Consider the following 20,133-nt stretch of genomic DNA (forward strand, 5'->3'; position numbering starts at 1 on the left):
AAGTCAGGGCAAAGGTCAACAGTGCTTTCAGATTATAAGGTGGTGTTTGTTTCTGAGACTGAGAGTCTCTGTTTCTGCTCTCAGTTTTTCCAAATCATATGGCTTATTTCACCGCATACATAAACTGATATGGTAAATATTTTACTGGCAACACACTTCCCCAAGTAATTCAATTGCTTAATAAATAGTATTTTTAAAGTTTATTGATGAATAAGCTATTCACTATCCAGTCTGTTCATTTATAAATGGCGAGTCAGATAATGCCCTAGTTTATTCTGCCACTACTGCGTATACCCCATTTAAATTCTTAATAAGTATGCTGTGGACATAGCATGGAAACTATAACTCACATTTTACTAGAATTTAAATGGCTTATTATCAAGATAAATATTTATTATATTAAAGTATGCAATATTAGTGTCATATTTTATACATGGTTACTTGTATGGGAGTTCAGCTGTGGGCAAACACTGTACTAAATTATTTAAAGCTGTTTCTCCCCAGGTTCATGAACTTATTAAAAAGTTCAGTAAAATATATATTAGTGTATAAAATTTTAATGCAGAATTCACATTTCAATGTTTGAAATGCTTTTGCCTTTAAACAAGGTTTGGAAACAGTGCTTCCAGAAACAGTGTTTCTTTGAGAAGACTTACTTTTTAACAAAATACAGCTCTCGCTTTGTCTCACAAATCATTTTAAACACCTACAGGTTTTATTTCAACGAATTACAATCTAGGTCTGGGTGAAGTGAAATCAACTTTCAATAAATTGACAAGATCTTTACACTTTTTTAAAATGGTATCTGCTAAGCCCTTCCTGTGTGCCAGGCACCCAACTAAGCTCTGAGGTAGACTCACGCTAATCAGGTTGGAACCGGTCCATGACTCACATGGGGCTCACAGTCTTAATCCCCATTTTACAGATGAAATAAGTGAGGCACAGTGAAGTTGAGTGGTTTGCCCAGCAGACAAGTGACTGAGCAGAGATTTGAACCCAGGTCCTTCTGATTTTCAGGCCCATGCTCTATCCCTTAAGCCATGCTGCTTCTCTACACTTCCCTTCCAGTCGATAAGACTCCAGCATACTTAGCTTAAATAAGATGATCCATAATTTGCCTTGTCCCCAACCTTAATGGAAGTCTGGAAATTGTAGAATCAGTTAAAAACAAAGGGCAATTTTTGGTTAAACTGACTCAGGAAAATGCAGTCAAATAGGGCCAAGGTCCTATAAACTAGAGCACAAAGGAGATTTGTGTGTGTTTACCTCATCTTTGCCTTCTGCAGTCACAAAGATTAATTTTTGCAGCCCTCAGAGGAGATCTGTAAGTGTGATGGCCCTAGTAACCAAATGCACCATATGCCCATTGTATATACGTATACCCCAAGGCAAGTCATTCACTCATTCATTCATTTAATCATTCAATTGTATTTATTGGGCGCTTACTGTGTGCAGAGCACTGTACTAAGTGCTTGGAAAGCACAATTCGGCAACAGAGACAATCCCTACCCAACAACGGGCTCACAGTCCAGAAGGGGGAGTCAGACAACAAAACAAAACAAGTAGACAATTGAAACTTCTAGTCTTCCCAATGAACACAATTTCACGCAACTGCTTTAAATTCATCTGAAGGAGGGTGAAGAAATAAATGGGAAGGAACACTGAGGGCTCTGTTTTGCATTCCTGAATCTGAGGCTCAGGGAGAGTCTTAGATTCAGACTTTATGATGTGAAAAGGAGGTCTAACCAGGGTGGTGAGTGGAAGCAGGGGGATTATGCAGTTTAAGGACAAAAAGAAGTTGAGACTAAAGTCTAATATACCTATGGTTTCATTTGGGAATATGTCTGGGGAAAAGTTGTGTGCATCTAATTCCTGGGAGAGCATTGCTTTAGAATACCATGGAAGAAAGCAGCTTTTTACACTGAAATTGGCTAAAGAGAGTGTTAGAAATAGATCTGTGCACTGAAAAATAGGGAACACAGCCGTGAACCCAGTAATGTCAGCAGCCAAGCTGTGGCCGATGTCGGGAACTTTTGAGATAGTTATGATCAGAAGAAACTGCATGGTCCCATCCAACCTGAAATGGGTTATTTTTTATGGTATTTGTTAAGCATTTTAGTATGTGTAAAACACTGTTCTAAGTGCCGGGGTAGTTACAATTTAATTAGGTCGGACACATGGGGCTCACAGTCTAAGTAGGAGAGAGAACAGGTATTTAATCCCCATTTTACATCATCATCATCATCATCATCAATCGTATTTATTGAGCGCTTACTATGTGCAGAGCACTGTACTAAGTGCTTGGGAAGTACAAATTGGCAACATATAGAGACAGTCCCTACCCAACAGTAGGCTCACAGTCTAAAAGCAGTTTACAGTTGAGGAAACTGAGGCACAGAGAAGTTAAGTGACTTACTCAAGGTCACACAGCAAGCAATTGGTTAAACCAGGATTAAAAACCCCAATCCTCTGACTCACAGGCCCGTGCTCTTTCCACTAGGACACGCTGCTTCCCAGCGGTACTGCTTCCCAATACAGATAGAAAAGTAATCCAAGATAGCTGTTTTGGTTAAGAGGAATGGCAAGTTTGTCGCAAATTTGTCTCAAAACATTCCTAAAAAGCTAGATAAAATGAAAATCTTCTGCATATCACTCCCTTGGCCAAACAGTGACGAAACCTACGCACTCAATTCGAACAAGCTTCATGGATTTCCTACTAGTAATAATGATGGCACCCACAGCCTGCATTTCTTGCTCCTCCAACTCCAACCTACCTTGGTCTCGTATATCTCACCACCGACCCCTTACCCACATTTTGTTGGGTAGAGTAGGGTTGGGTAGGGACTGTCTTTATCTGCTGCCAAACTGTACTTTCCAAGTGCTAAGTACAGTGCTCTGCACACAGGAAGTGCTCAATAAATATGATTGAATGAACGAATGAATTTTCTCTCTGACCTGGAACTCCCTCCCCCTTCACATGTGAAAGACCATCACTCTCCCCATCTTCAAAGCCTCATTTTAAAAATTACATCTCCTCCAAGAGGCCTTCCCCTGCTAAGTCCGCATTTCTTCTACTCTCTTTTCCCTCAAAGTCACCTATGCATTTGGACCTGTACCCTTTAAAAGTTGATATTAACCCCGCATTCTGCCCCGCAGCACTTATGTACATATCCGGAATTTAATTTCATTCTCCTCTTCTAGACTGTAAGCTTGTTGTGGGTAGAGAACATGTCTACCAATTTTGTTGCATTGTACTTTCCCAAGGGCTTGGTACAGTGCCCTGCACACAATAAGCATTCAATAAATATCACTGATTGATTGTTACAAACCCAACAGATACGATAACCCAGATTCTTCCTGATTGAGCCCAGCCTTAGGGCCAGGAACTTCAACAAATCAGTCATATGGAGGAGAGAGAGCATGGAAAGAGAGTGGACTAAGATTAGAGAGCCCTGGGGGCTTCTTCCCACCCTAGGCTTCTACCCTCTCCCCATATATTTTTCTCTTTGTACCCTGATCGGCTAAACTCCAGGGCTTCCATGGTTCCACATCACCCTGGGTAAAATCATATCTTGTCAAATGGCTTTGTTTCTGGGAGTTCTGCAAGGAAGAAACCCTGACTCCTAATTGCCTCTGCCCAGCCCTAGCTGATTTTCCTGATTCTGCCCAACTTGACACCATTCATTCCTTCATTCAATCATATTTATTGAGTGTTGTATATGGAGCACAGTACTAAGTGCTTGGAATAGGACAATATAAGAATAAACAGACACATTCCCTACCCACAAGGAGCTTACAGTCTAGAGGGGGAGACAGACATTAATATAAATATATTACAGATATGTACAAAAGTGATGTGAGGCTGGGTGGGGGGATGAATAAGGTGAGAATATCAGGTTGACAAAGAAAGGAGTGGGAAAAGAGAAAAGGAGGGCTTAATCAGGGACGGCCTCGTAGAGGAGATATACCTTCAGTATTGCTTTGAAGGGGTGGGGAGAAAAATTGTCTGTCAGATATGAGGTGGGAGGTTGTTCCAGGCCAGAGATCGGGACAGAGATTCACTCACTTTCCTACTCAGTCCCCCTTCATCCCACAACCATGCTCCCGGACTGTTCTATTCTACTGCTACTCTTTATATTTTTTTTAACAGCTGTAGTTACTGCTCTTTGTCTACTGCTGCCCCCTCCCTCCCACCTCTTCCCCCACCAGTCCCTTCAAGAGCTTGAAAATCCTGAATTCTGGGGCTGAAAAACCAAGGTGCCTGACCGGAGTTGGATTGAAAGGAGCAGAGGGTGGTTAAGACAGCAGAGAGAGAAAGAGGAGAAGGGTCAGCTGGTGAGGAAGTTTATAGGGGCAGCCCCCTTCCAGGCCTCCAATGGGCCTGCTCCCCCCTGCCTCCAATTACCTCCCCTGCTGACTTCTTTTTTCCCCTCTGCCCTCCTCCATTCCAGCTTCCCAGTTTCCAGCCGGAACACAGGAACCACAAGCCATGGAATGGCCATTGGTGGTGGCATTGGCAGCATCAGCAACAGCAGCTGTGAAAACAATTCATAATAGTGAAAAGCATAGACGTAGAAAAGAAAAGCTACAGGGGTATATTCAAGGAGTCTGGGGAGATAGAGAGGTGAGTGTGGGGTGCAAAGAGGGGGACAGGAAGGCCCCAGGCCAGGAATTAAGGAGAATATAGGCAAGGGGAGAGGGGGAGGAGGAGGACTGGGGTTATATATCTTGACAAAAAAGAAGTCATGTTCTTCATGCTTCATCTAGCACTGCAGTGAATTTTGCTGACTGGTAACCGAACCCAGTTCCTCTCAGAAGGTGTCAAATACTAGAGGTGTCCCTAGAAGAATTTCAGAAGGGTACAGGGGAAAGAGGGAGAGAACTAACCTAGAAAAAAAGAAAAAAAGTCTATTTTCCTGTTTAGTCTTATTTTTACTATATGGAGTACCATCATCATCATCATCATCAATCGTATTTATTGAGCGCTTACTGTGTGCAGAGCACTGTACTAAGCGCTTGGAAAGTACAAGTTGGCAACATATAGAGACAGTCCCTACCCAACAGTGGGCTCACAGTCTAAAAGGGGGAGACAGAGAACAAAACCAAACATACTAACAAAATAAAATAAATAGAATAGGTATGTACAAGTAAAATAAATAAATAAATAAATAGAGTAATAAATATGTACAAACATATATACAGGTGCTGTGGGGAAGGGAAGGAGGTAAGATGGTTAGAATAGTTGTGTTACGCAGTAAATTAATATATTCATGCACTCTAGGAGCTAAACCTAGTCAAACAAAATGGGCCATAATTCATGCCATTCTGGGGTACTTTCCCTAGCAATGAAAACTTTGTTTTAAAATGAGGATACCCTGCAGGAAAGTCGAGTTCCCCATTGTCACACAGTGGTGGCAGTGCAGATCAATAAAGGCTCTGGTGAAAGGTGAGGAAAAAGAAAGAAGCAGATAAACACACAACGGTCTATTCTTTCAGATTTGTTGTCATCCTAAATAGCCCTGGCAAACTTTAAGCAATTTTTATTTAATTTTTATGGTATTTGTTAAGTGCATACTATGCGTCAGGCACTACACTAGGGAAAGATAGAAGATAATCAGGTTGGTCACAGTTCTTCTCACAACAAGCTCACAGAGTTAATGCCCATTTTACAGATGAGGTAACTGAGGCCCAGAAAATTGACATGACTTGCCCAAGGTTACACATCAGGCAAGTGGCAGAGATGGAATTAGAACCCAGGTCCTAATTCCTCTCCCCCTCCTCCCCCTCTCCATCCCCTGGCCTTACCTCCTTCCCTTCCCCACAGCACCTGTATATATGTTTTTACGTATTTATTACTCTATTTATTCATTTTACTTGTACATATTCCATTTATTTTATTTTGTTAATATGTTTTGTTCTCTGTCTCCCCCTTCTAGACTATGAGCCCACTGTTGGGTAGGGACCATCTCTATATGTTGCCAACTTGTACTTCCCAAGCACTTGGTACAGTGCTCTGCACACAGTAAGCACTCAATAAATACGATTGAATGAATGAATGAATGAAAGGTCCTGACTGCCAAAGCCGTACTCTATTACCTAGGCCACACTGCTTCTTGTTGTGAGCGAAGAATGCATTTGCTAGTTCTGTTGTATTGTACTCTCCCAAGCGCATAGTATAGTGCTCAATAAATACCACTGATTAATAAACTTTCAGGGAAGTGATGCGCTGGATCTCTTGTTATCAAATCATGTCTTCAGCATCCAGCTTTAGTATGAGACTTTTTCAAGTTGGCTATAGAGAAACCATATCCCAAGGCTTGGTCAGAATATTTCCCCATCATTCTCTATCTAGGATATGATTCTAAGTCCAGCTATTATCAGAGATTTCCTCTTAATTTACTCAATTTCCAATAGTCTCTGGAAATTCCAGAAGATTTCCTATAAATCTTGCCTCACACACTAGGCAAATGCAGCCCAGTGGAAAGAGGTTTGACTGGGGGTCAGAGGACCTGGGTCCTAATCCCGGCTCTGCCACTTGTCTGCTGTGTGACTTGGGGCAAGTCATTTACTTCTCTGTGCCTTGGTAACGTCATCTGTAAAATGGGAATTAAGATGGTGAGCTCTGCTCATTTTGGACAGGGAATGTGTCTGTTTATTGTTGTATTATACTTTCCCAAGTGCTTAGTACAATGCTTTGCATATAGTAAGTGCTCAATAAATACGATTGAATGAATGACAGGGACTGTATCCAACCTCGTGTCAACCCCAGCTCTCAGAATAGTGCCTAGCACATAGTAAGCACTTACATACCATAAAATAAAATTTAAAAATGACATCATATGTATGTAATGTATCGCACAACCCAGAGAGCGCAGAGGCCTGGGTTCTTGAACAGTGGTTATGTCCAACCTACACATATCCTATGTCCTTGCATAACTTTTGCACTTTCTTCTTCATTCTTGAAACATTAAAATTAAGTTGAGGGCTGGGAATGTGTCTAACAACTGTTATATTGTTACATTGTACTCTACCAAGCACTTATTGCAGTTCACAGTAAGAACTCAATACATATGATTGATTGATTGATTGAGAAGAAAATAGAAGGAAATTAGAAGTGAAGGATAAAGGTGAGAGGGTGTTTTTTTCTCTTACTACTATTGCACACTCCCAAGCGCTGTGTACATTAAACACTTGATGAATCAATTCCCCCTCCCTCTTCTTCCTTTCTTGCAGCACACCCCACTAATGAAGAAATTACCCTCCATCAGCTGAATTGTCTTTGCTTTGTTGTTGTATGCTTAAAACAGTGCTTTGCACATAGTAAGTGCTTAACAAATGCCATTACTATTATTATTATTATTATTAACTTTCTCTTCCTCCTGATCATGTGCTGCAATCACAGCTTACAATTATTTGGTACAACACATTTTTAATTTTTGCCTCAAAAATTGGGGTGGGGCATTTATGCAGCAGAGGTAAATGTGAAAGTAAATAAGGTAATTTACAATACCATATTTGAGCTTGCTCTAGGGTGGGTAATCAATCACCTGGGCTGGAGGACCACTCACCAGTTTTAGAAAAGAGAGTGAGGGCCACACCTAGTCAATATTTGAAGTGATCAATTAAACTTCTCAATAAAATAGGTAATGATACTTGTCAAATTGCATAAATACTGTCCACAAGAGAAAGATTTTCACTCTCTCTGGAAACAATGATGAGCCAAAAACAATCCAGTTGCAGTAAAAGACTACAATTTGCCAACTTCTGAGTTACTGCAACTGAGTGTGGAAAATATCTTTGATTCAGTTAGTAAAAGGGAGGGAACCTAATTTGATCTCAAACCTGGAAAGCCAATGATTTTCTCTTGATTTTCTATTAATTTTCTATTCATTCATTCACTCAATAGTATTTATTGAGCGCTTACTGTGTGCAGAGCACTGTATTAAGCCCTTGGGAAGTACAAGTTGGCAACATATAGAGACAGCCCCTACCCAACAGCAGGCTCACAGTCTAGAAGGGGGAGCAGACAACAAAACAAAAACATATTAACAAAATAAAATAAATAGAATAAATATGTACAAGTAAAATAAATAAATAGAGTAATAAATATGTACAAACATATATACATATATACAGGTGCTGTGGGGAGGGGAAGGAGGTAAGTTCTATTGAACTGGCAGGCACAAAGCAATGCCCCAGGAGGATTGGGGAGATTACTGGTTCAGCTAACTCTCACAAGACCAGTCAGGCATTGCTGATGAAGAGAAGAAGAGACATACCTCAGGGAAGCTAAGAATCTCCACAAAAAAACACGTTCAGCCTGAGGCTATTTTGGGGGATTTAACCTTCAGAAAGAATGTAGAGAGGTATTGTCCTTCCATTCAAAGACAGTGCTGTTGAGATTCAGTAGGTTAATCACATTTATTGAGTGCTTACTTTGAGCAAAGCACTGTACTAAGTTCTTGGGAGAGTGTAGTATAACAATATAACAGACTCGTTCCCTGCCCACAAGAATCTTATAGTCTAGAAGGGGAGACAGACATGAATATAAGTACATAAAATTAATAATAATAATAATAATAATAATAATGACATTTATTAAGTGCTTACTATGTGCAAAGCACTGTTGTGCATAAGTGCTGTGGGGCTGGGACAGGGGATGAATAAATGGAGCAATTCAACATGACACAGAAGGGAATGGGAGAAGAGGAAAGCAAGGCTTAGTCAGGGAAGGCCTCTTGGGGGAAATGTGCCATCAGTAAGGCTTAAAGAAGGGAAGAATAATCACATTGAGACTGTATGGCTGCGTTTGGAAAAAAACTACCTCTCACATTGAGATTCCTTCGTATACTGTGTCTATGAAAATGCAGCATTGCCAAGTTATTACATAAAAGCTCTGTCCCTAAAGGGGAATGTGTCCTTAGTGGAGAAAAAGAGGAGGGCAATATGAACATTGCAGGGGAACTTGGGAGGGGAGAGGGAAGACACCAGTACGGCAGTTAGCTTTTGCTGACCCTGAATTAGTCAGAAAAATCTCCTGCACATATATGAGCTAACTGGTATGTATTCTACAATTAATATAATAGAACCAGAGATGGTGACCAAAATCCAAATGGAGAACGAAGAGGGCTTGATTTTTTTATTGTTTTATGGCATTTCTTAAATACTTACTGTGTGCCAGGCACTGTACTAAGCACTGTAGAAACAGGCTAATCAGATTGGACACAGTCCCTCATCCAACATGGGGTTCACAGCCTTACTCCCTATTTTATAAATGAGGAGACTGAGCAACTGAGACGTTAAGTGACTTGTCCAAAGTCACACAGCAGACAAGTGGCAGGGCCAGGATTAAAACTCAGGTCTTCCTGGCTCTCAGGCCCTTGCTCTATCCACTAGTTAACTCTGCTTCTCAGTATGGGTTGTGGGATCATGACAGTAGGACATATTTCACTTTTCACATAAAATAATAGTAATAACTGTAGCATTTTTAAGTGCACACTTTGTGCCAAACAGTGCACTAAACACTGGGGTAGACACACCATAAGCAGGAGGAACACAGTGACTATCCCTCATGTGGCTCACAGTCTAAGGGGGAGGGAGATTAGATATTTAATCCCCACTTTGCAGATGAGGAAACTGAGACCCGGAGAAGTTAAGTGACTTGTCCAAGGTCCCACAGCAGGCACTTGGCAGAGCTGGGATTAGAACCCAGATGCTCTAACTCTTAAGTCTGTGCTAATTTCTGGGCCTTGCTGCTTCTGTCATCCCATGCTATTGTCTGAACCTCCCCCAGTGTCCAGCTGGCAACTCCTACTCACCCACCTTTGTCTTCCCACTCCCTAACCTTCATTCCCACTCATCCCACCCACTCTGTCTCTCTTTGAAATTGGACCCTGTGTTCCTCTTATGAACTCTCCTTATCTGTATAATTCCAGGCCTGCACTACCTTCATTCCCCCCACTACGTCCTTCCTGCTGGGCTGGGTCAGACCCCAAAACCAGATCTGCTCTGAGAGACCTTTTCACCTTATTCTTCATCCTGCAGCCACCATATTACCAGCCAGATGTCCTACTAACAGCCCTCACTCTCCGGGACCCCGGACCTATGAAATGGGGATTGCATGGGCTCAAGCAGGGCTGGAAGCCTTGGAATGGACTACTGTTATGAGTTCTTCCCCCACCCCAAGCTGGTCCCTGTGGTTTTGGGAGTCCCAGATGAGGCAGGTTGTGAGAGGGCCACCGAGAAGCGTTTGGGCAGCATGGCCTAATGGTTAGAGCATGGATCTTGTAATAATGATGGCATTTGTAAAGCGCTTACTATGTGCAAAGCACTGTTCTAAGCGCTGGGGGGATACAAGGTGATCGAGTTGTCCCAAATGGGGCTCACAGACTTAATTCCCATTTTACAGATGAGGTAACTGAGGCTCAGAGAAGTTAAATGACTTGCCCAAGGTCACACAGCAGACATGTGGTAGTCAGAAAGACCTGGGTTCTAATCCCAGATCTGTGACTTTGGGTAAATCACTTCACTTTTCCAAGCCCCAGTTACCTCATCTGTAGAATAATAATAATGATGGTATTTGTTTAGCGCTAAGTGCCAATCATTGTTCTAAATGCTGGGGGAGATAAAAGGTTATCAGGTTGTCCCAGGTGGGGCTCATGGTCTTAATCCATATTTTACAGATGAGGCAACTAAGGCACAAAAGAAGTTAAGTGACTTGCCCAAATTCGCACAGCTGACAAGTGGTGGGGCCGGGATTAGAACCCATGACCTCTGACTCCCAAGCTCGTGCTCTTTCCACTAAGCAATACCATCATCATTATTATAATTATTTTTAGAATGGGGATTAAGACTGGGAGACCCATTTGGGACAGGGACTGTGCACAACCTGGTTTGCTTGTATCCACCCCAGTGCTTAGTACAGTGCTTAGCACTTGGTATGTGCTTAACTAATACTACCATTATTACTATTATTATTATTATTATTATTATTATTGGGATCAATCAACCAATCCAACATATTTATTGAGTGGTTACTGTATGCAAAGCTCTGTACTAAACACTTGGAAGAGTATAATTTAACAGTATAACAGAGTTGGTAGGCCTTTTCCCTGCCCATGATGAGTTTACATTATAGAGTGGATGGGGATGGGCGGAGGCAGGTCTGATGTAAAACAATAATCCAACTGGGCAAACCTGGTTAAGGACTCAGGGTTGGCCTCGTGGGGTTTGACAATATATTCTGAGTAACAGAATACAGTTTGGGTGGAGGACAGGGGAGCCTTGAAGATTGTGATTTCGAATGGCTGCCAAGATGGAGGGTTAGTTGCAGTGCGGCAGAGGAGTCAACGTCTGGGAGGGAGAGGGAGCATGGACAACATCACAGAATGAAATGTGAACAGATGTCATGCAGAGAGCCTGAGGAGCAGCATGTTCTAGTGAAAAGAGCACACAAGACTTGGAGATAAAGATAATAATGTCATTGGTTAAGTGCTTACTATGTGCCAGGCACTGTACTAAACGCTGGGGTGGATACAAGCAAACAAGCAAACTGGATTGGACACAGTCCCAGTCCTACATGGCGCTTACAGTCTCAAATCCCCATTTTACAGATGAGGTAACTGAGGCCCAGAGAAGTGAAGTGACTTGTCCAAGGTCACACAGCAGACAAGCGGCGGAGCCGGGATTAGAACCCATGACGTTCTGAGTTCTAATACTATTTCTTCACTTAACAGCTGTATGACTTTGGCAAGTCTCTTAACTGCTCTGTGACTCATAGTCCTCATCTGTAAAACAAGGATTAATACCTGTTCTGCTTCCCGCTGTGTGGGACAGAAACTGTGTCTGGTATGATTAAATTGTAACAGTCCTGCTGCTCGGCACAAAGTAAGTGCTTACCAAATATCACAGGTAATATGCAGTCATCATCACTTTGTGAAATGCAACATGCAGTCACGGAATACCTGCTACTAAGGAGGAAATTTAGGTTGTTTCGGGCTCTTCATTCAAACAGAAAGGAAAAGGAAGCACCCAGATTTTGATGGCAGTTAAATTTGGGACGAAAGGAATATACACCAGTAAAGGCCAGAATTAAAGGGGCAGAACAGTGAGGCTTTAATTGTATACATTTATGTGGGCTACATCATGGGTTTGTTTGGTGGAGAGGTTATTTTGCATGGGGAACTTGAATGAAGTTGGTTGGAATCATCAAAGCATTCCAATTTTACAATGGACTTGTTTTGGGGTCATCTCAACAGCATCTTCTAACTCACCTAAAAGCAAATCAGAACCAGACTGCCCCCTATGACCTCATCTGGACTGTGACAAAGAGAGACCTCAAAAGTCAAGCGTGACTGATTAATCCTGGTAAAAATATTTCATTCTATTTTAGAAGTGTCGATATGGCTTTAATCCCACATATGGCTTTCATAAAGCAAGATTAAGCCCTGTGTAGTTGTGACAGTCTGGACACTCTGAATCCTCTTGCTTTAATGAATGAATTTTTCACTGACAGTTGGTTTCCATGTGCAATCCCAGATGCTTGGAACCATATGGACTGGGCTCGATTGCCTTACAAGATGGCCAGAGCAAGACCAGGCAAACCATTCCAGAAATCAAGAATCAACCTTCCCAGCAGATTCTTTTCCCCTTCTGGTTCATCAAATTCCGGGATTACTTAGCTCATTGGCTGAAAACAAGATGTATGCTCTGCCTGCTTTTTGCCGTGTTTTGCTTCGGACTGACAGGAGGGCTTCCACAGAGTAATCTCCTCACTTATTTTTTTTCCCGCTGGCTCTATTTGCATTTTGTACACCATGAAATCCATCTCTGGAAATGCTTTGACTGTCAACCAAACACACCAAAAATTTGAGCAATGGAATATTCAAACCCCCTTACTCTATTTTAGAATGCCTCAATCTGAGCAAGAGAGTTTGAGATGTAAACATCTCTTTGAAGTGCTTCAACTCAGAAGCACAGATAACAGATAATTTACTTGTACATATCTATTCTATTTATTTTATTTTGTTAATATGTTTGATTTTGTTCTCTGTCTCCCCCTTCTAGACTGTGAGCCCACTGTTGGGTAGGGACTGTCTCTATGTTCCCAACTTGTACTTCCCAAGCGCTTAGTACAGTGCTCTGCACACAGTAAGCACTCAATAAATATGATTGATTGATTGATTGATTGATTGATAATCACAAACAACTTCTATATGCTTCCTAGGTAATAGAATTACCCACCTTACCTCCTTCGCCTCCCCGCAGCACCTGTATATATGTATATATGTTTGTACGTATTTATCACTCTATTTATTTATTTTATTTCTACATATTTAATCTATTTATTTTATTTTGTTAATATGTTTTGTTTTGTTCTCTGGCTCCCCATTCTAGACTCTGAGACCATTGTTGGGTAGGAACAGTCTCTATATGTTGCCAACTTGTACTTCCCAAGTGCTTAGTACAGTGCTCTGCACACAGTAAGTGCTCAATAAATATGATTGAATGAATGAATGAATAGAATTCTCCATAAGTGATATAGATTTATTAGTTGGACCTGTTCAGTTTTATTTTTAGGTATGGCTGATACACGACCTGGATTTTCTCCAATATTAGCATCAGCTCACCATAACTGGTTGATTCAGAGAAGACAGTTTGCAAACCTTTGCATGTCTTTCTGAGCATAAGCTTCAAGGGTGCAGTCATTCACATAAAATAATTCTTGAACAAGCCCCTAAGACTTTGGATGATACTACACATCTGCTGAGTTGAAAGTTTCCTGGAAATATAGAAGCACTGCCTGCAAACCTGCATCTGGGTCTCTTGTTGATTCAGTCAGTCAATCATCCAATCAATCAATGGTATTTATTGAGCGCTTACTGTTTGCCAAGCACTGTACACAGCACTTGGAATGTACAATATGACCAAGTTGGTAGACCTGATCCCTGCACACAGGAAGCCCACAGGGAGATATAGACATTTAAAATAAATTACACTTAGGGAAAATAGTAGACTAAATGGAGCTGATAGTAAAGTAGAAGCAGTGTGGCTTAGTGGTAAGAGCACAGGCTTGGGAGTCAGAGGTCATGGGTTCTAATACCGGCTCAGCCACTTGTCAGCTTTGTGACATTGGGCAAATCATTTAACTTCTCCATGCCTCAGTTACCTCATCTGTAAAATGGGGTTTAAGACTGTAAACCCCACATGGGACAACCTGATTACCTTGTATTTACCCCAGTGCTTAGAACAGTGCTTGGCACATAGTAAGCACTTAACAAATACCATCCTTATAAGAGAAGCATCTTGCTTTAGTGAAAAGGGCACAGGCTTGGGAGTCAGAGGATGTAGGTTCTAATCCTGGCTCTGTCATTTGTCTGCTGTGCGACCTTGGGCAAGCCAGTTAACCTCTCTGGGCGTCAGTTACCAGATCTGTAAAATGGGGAGTAAGACCGTGAGCCCCATGTGGGACAACCTGATTACCTTGTATCTACCCCAGGGCTTAGAAGAGTGCTTGGCACATAGAAAGCTCTTAACAAATATCATCATTATTATTATAATTATAAGGATATGAAGCATCATTATGGCTTTTGTTAAGCATCTCTTATGTGCCAAGCCATGGAGGTGGTACAGGACAAATAGGGCAGACACAGTCCCTGACCCACATGGGGCTCACAGTATAAGTAGGAGGAAAGTAGACAGGTTCCCTACCCTTAAGGAGCTTGAAGTCTAGAGCAGGCGACGGACAATAATATAAGCTCCATGTGGGTAGGGAACTGCATCTACCAACTCTATTTATATTAATGCCTGTCTCCCCCTCTAGACTGTGAGCTTGTTGAAGGCAGGAATGTGTCTGTTGTTATATTGTACTCTCCCAAGCATTTAATACAGTACACTGCACAGAGTAAGCACTCAAAGAATACCATTCATGATGAATAAATTTAGGACATGTATATAAGTGCTGTGAAGCTGGGTGTGGGGTGAATATCGTGTGTCTAAAGAGTACAGATTTTAGACTGTGAGCCCACTGTTGGGTAGGGACTGTCTCTATATGTTGCCAACTTGTACTTCCCAAGTGCTTAGTACAGTGCTCTGCACACAGTAAGCGCTCAATAAATACAATTGATGATTGATGATACAGATCCTATTTGCTTGGGAGTCTGTTGTTAGGTAGGGACTGTCTCTATGTGTTGCCACCTTGTACTTCCCAAACATTTAGTACAGTGCTTTGCACACAGTAAGTGCTCAATAAATACAATTGAATGAATGAATGAATGATGCAGAAGGGAGATCTGATCTTTCACCTTCCATCTGGAAACTATTGATGATGGTGACATCAGCTCAGGGTTTAATATGTTGAAGTAGAGTTTAAGTAGAATATCCTTACAGTGCTTTTAGACCTCAGCAGATAGGCTGTTAAGTTTCATTCTTTTGCCATTTTACAGGGCCCTGAGTTTAGTGATCTCTTTCTCAGTAATTGGAACAATGGGCCATGTCTTTGAATGTTGAAAGGTCTCCAAGAAGCAGCATGGCTTAGTGGAAAGAGCACGGGCTTGGGAGTCAGAGGTCATGGGTTCTAATCTCAACTCAACGCCACTTGTCAGCTGTGTGACTTTGGGCAAGTCACTTAATAATTGTAATAATAATAATAATGATGATAATAATGATAGTATTTGTTAAGCGCTTACCATATGCGACACACTATTCTAAGCGCTGGGGAGGTTACAAGGTTATCGGGTTGTCCCACGGGGGGGCTCACAGTCTTAATCCTCATTTTACAGATGAGGGAACTGAGGCCCAGAGAAGTTAAGTGACTTGCCCAAAGTCACACAGTTGAAAATTGGCGGAGCTGGGATTTGAACCTATGACCTCTGACTCCAAAGCCCATGCTCTTTCCACTGAGCCATTAACTTCTCTGGGCCTCAGTTATCTCATCTGTAAAATGGAGATTAAGACTGTGAGTCCCACATGGGACAACCTGATTTCCTTATATCTACCCCAGTGCTTAGAACAGTGCTTGGCACATTGTAAGCACTTAACAAATAACATCATAATAATAATAATAATTATTATTACTATTCTACATTTTGAGAGCCTTTCAATAGTAAAAGGTGTGTTGAAGAATTGATTGAAGTATTGTCAATCAATTGATCTATGGCATTTATTTGGAGTTTACTGTGTGCAGAGCACCACACTAATCACTTGGGAGAGTACAAGGTAATAGAGTTGTTAGACCTGATCCTTGCCTTCAAGGAGCTTAAAATCCAGTTGAGGAAACAGGATGTTACAATACATTTCATAGAGGGGAAGAAGCAGAGGTCACCTTCTCTTCGGCTCCTTGTTTGAGATGAGACTGGAAGCTGTCCCACTCTGCAGAGGTCCATTAATGACATGTACAGGAGAATAATTATCCGTTATCACCAACAGGTAAATTAGTAATCCAGATCACTTTACCTAGAGACATGCTTCCTCCCCTGTGATTCTACATTTTTTTCCATTCTTTTTTAATGGTACTTTTCAAGCACTTACTATGTGCCAGGCACTATTCTAAGTGTGGGGGGTAGATAAAAGCTAATCTGGTTGGACACAGTCCATGTCCCACATGGGGCTCAGAGTCTTAATCCCCATTTTACAGATGAGTTAACTGAGGCAGAGAGAAGCAAGTGGCAGAACTGGAATTAAAACCTAGGGACTTCTGACTTTCAGGTCCCAGCTGTATCACTAGGCCATGCTGCTTCTCATCTACCTACAATTGCTTGTATTTTTTTAAAAAAATCCTTGCATCACATCTTAAATATCAATCAATCATATTTTTGAGCTCTGATTGTGTGCAGAACACTGAACTAAGCATTTGGAAGAGTACAGTTTAACAGAGTTAGTAGACATGTTCCCTGCCCACATGGAATTTATACTCTTAATAATTATAATTATGGTATTTGTTGAGCACTTACTATGGGTCAAGCACTGTTCTGAGCGCTGGGGTAGATGCAAAGTAATCAGGTTGGACACAGTCCCTGTCCCATATGGGGCTCACAATTTTAATTCCCATTTTCCAGATGAGGTAACTAAGGTCCAGAGAAGTAAAGTGAGATGCCCAAGGTCACACAGCAGACACAAGGCAGAGCCAGGATAGAACGCATGTTCTAGAGGACTCTAAAGGAGCATTCCAGTCAATACATAAACTGGACATGACTCAGAGAACTTTCCACCCATCACAACAGTGTGGCTCAGTTGAAAGGGTACGGGCTTTGGAGTCAGAGGTCATGGGTTCAAACCCCTGCTCCACCACTTCATTCATTTATTCATTCAATCGTATTTATTGAGCGCTTACTGTGTGCAGAGCACTGTACTAAGCGCTTGGGAAGTACAAGTTGGCAACATATAGAGACAGTCCCTACCCAACAGTGGGCTTACAGTCTAGAAGGGGGAGACAGACAACAAAACAAAACATATTAACAAAATAAAATAAAAAGAATAAAAATGTACAAATAAAATAAATAAATAAATAGAGTAATAAATACGTACAAACATATATACATATATACAGGTGCTGTGGGGAGGGGAAGGAGGTAAGGGGGGGATGGGGGGAGGAGGGGGAGAGGAAGGAGGGGGTTCAGTCTGCAGTGAGCAGTCTGCAGTCTGCACTTGTCAGCAGTGGAAAGAGTGTGGGCTTGGGAGTCAGAAGTCATGGGTTCCAATCCCGGCTCCACCACTTATCAGCTGTGTGACTTTGGGCAAGTCACTTCACTTCTCTGTGCCTCAGTTACCTCATCTGGAAAATGGGGATTAATCAATCAATCAATCAATCAATCGTATTTATTGAGCGTTTACTATGTGCAGAGCACTGTACTAAGTGCTTGGGAAGTACAAATTGGCATCACATAGAGACAGTCCCTACCCAACAGTGGGCTCACAGTCTAAAAGGGGGAGACAGAGAACAGAACCAAACATACCAACAAAATAAAATAAGTAGGATAGAAATGTACAAGTAAAATAAATAAATAAATAAATAAATAGAGTAATAAATATGTACAACCATATATACATATATACAGGTGCTGTGGGGAAGGGAAGGAAGACTGTGAGCCCCATGTGGGACAACCTGATTGCCTTGTATCTCCCCCAGAACTTAGGACAGTGCTTGACACATAGCAAGCACTTAACAAATAGCAAAATTATTATAATCATTATTACTAAGTCACCTAACTTCCCTGTGCCTCAGTTCCCTCATCTGTAAAATGGGGATTAAGACTGTGAGCCCCTCGTGGGACAACCTGACCACCTTGTAACATCCCCAGTGCTTAGAGCAGTGCTTTGCACATAGTAAATGCTTAATAAATGCCGTCATCATTATTATTATTATCACACTGTGGATATGTCTTCAATCAGCTAGCAAAGAAAAAGGGTGACAGCCTCTTCAATTTCTTCTCATGTCATCCAATCAATCAGTGATATTTATTGAGCACTTATTGTGAGCAGAGCACCTGGAGAGTTTCCAGTACTCTACTAGTATCAACTATTGGTGGGAGAGTCAAGCAGAGGCCTACCCATTCCATTCCTAGCTTGGGCAGTGGCTAGTGAGAGGAAGGCAATCTGCTACAAGTCAAAACTCACCTGTGCTAGACAGCAGTGGTATAGGAGAGAGTCGAGGGTAGAGACTCAGGTTTACTGGCGCAGAAGGTGGCAATGGTAAACCACTTCCATATTTTCACCAAGAAAACTCTATGGCTACACTTGGGGAGAGCCTGTTGGAGTATATGTGACCTTCATAAGGCTTTGAAGGTGGGGAATAAAAAACTAAACAGAATTCAAACTTTCACAAAGTTCTGGACTTCGTATGGTTTCTACTGCCATTCATTAGAATCCTGCGACGAGCCCTAATAGGAAATCTTCTCAAGTGTTAAACAGTTTGCTGGGTAACATTGCTCTGTCTGTTGAAAAATGATAGAGATTATCCTTCCATCTCATAGACATTTGTGTATGCAATTTTTCAGAAGGCAAATCTTTTTTTTTTAATTGGTTTGAAGATTTTGACAAGAAAGGGAAATTAAAGATGTAATGTGGCCAGCAGAAACCATCTGGGCTTGGGAGTCAAAGAACTTGGGTTCCGATCCCAGCTCCGTCACTTACCTGCTGTGTGACTTGGACAAGTCGCTTCACTTCTGTGTGCTTCAGTTCCCTCATCCGCAAAATGAGGATTCAATACTTGTTCTCCCTTCTACTTGGAGAAGCAGCTTAGTTCAGTGGAAAGAGCATGGGCTTTGGAGTCAGAGGTCATGGGTTCAAATCCCGGTTCTGCCAACTGTCAGCTGTGTGACTTTGGGTAAGTCACTTAACTTCTCTGGGCCTCAGTTACCTCATCTGTAAAATGGGGATAAAACTGTGAGCTTTCCCTGGGACAACCTGATCACCTTGTAATCTCCCCAGTGCTTAGAACAGTGCTTTGCACATAGTAAACACTTAACAAATACTATTATCATTATTATTATTATTATTACTTTGACTGTGAGCCCCATGTGGGGCCTGATGATTTTGTATCTACCCCGGCATTTAGTAGAGTGCTTGGCATATAGTAAGCACTCAACAAAGGCCACAATAATTCTTAATTATTATCGAAGAAGAATATAATTGGATCTAATCCACCACCAACAGCAAAAATACTGGGAATGATTCAGTGTAGAGAAAGTAAATAGATTAGAGAGGGGATGGGTGTGTAGAAGAAAGAGTGCGGTGGGTGAATGAGTGGGAGAGAGTGGTGTATGGCAGAAAAAGTGAGAACAGAGCATGGAAGAAAGTGACAAGGTAGAGGGAAAAGTGTGCTTTGGTTTAAAGGAGATACATGTGACCTTTTTGTCTTTCCTTTGGGGTAGCAGGAAGAGACAAGGCCTTGGCTGGAAGGGTAAATGGATGGGACTGATAGGCTGATCTAAAACACAGTTAAGAACATGGTAAGCGTATTTACAAGAGTCCTCTTCAATAAACAATTTCACAGCAAACTGCACAGAGAACTACCTCCTACTGTGCAAATTGAGGCCAAAATCATTTGATGAGATAGATTTTCCTAGTTGGTTCCTAGTTCATTTTGAAGCTATCGATCAGATTTCCAAATAGCTTCCGAATCAGAAGCTTGGAAAT

Source organism: Tachyglossus aculeatus, chromosome 1 (genome assembly GCF_015852505.1).
Source record: "Tachyglossus aculeatus isolate mTacAcu1 chromosome 1, mTacAcu1.pri, whole genome shotgun sequence".
Lineage (NCBI taxonomy): Eukaryota > Metazoa > Chordata > Mammalia > Monotremata > Tachyglossidae > Tachyglossus > Tachyglossus aculeatus.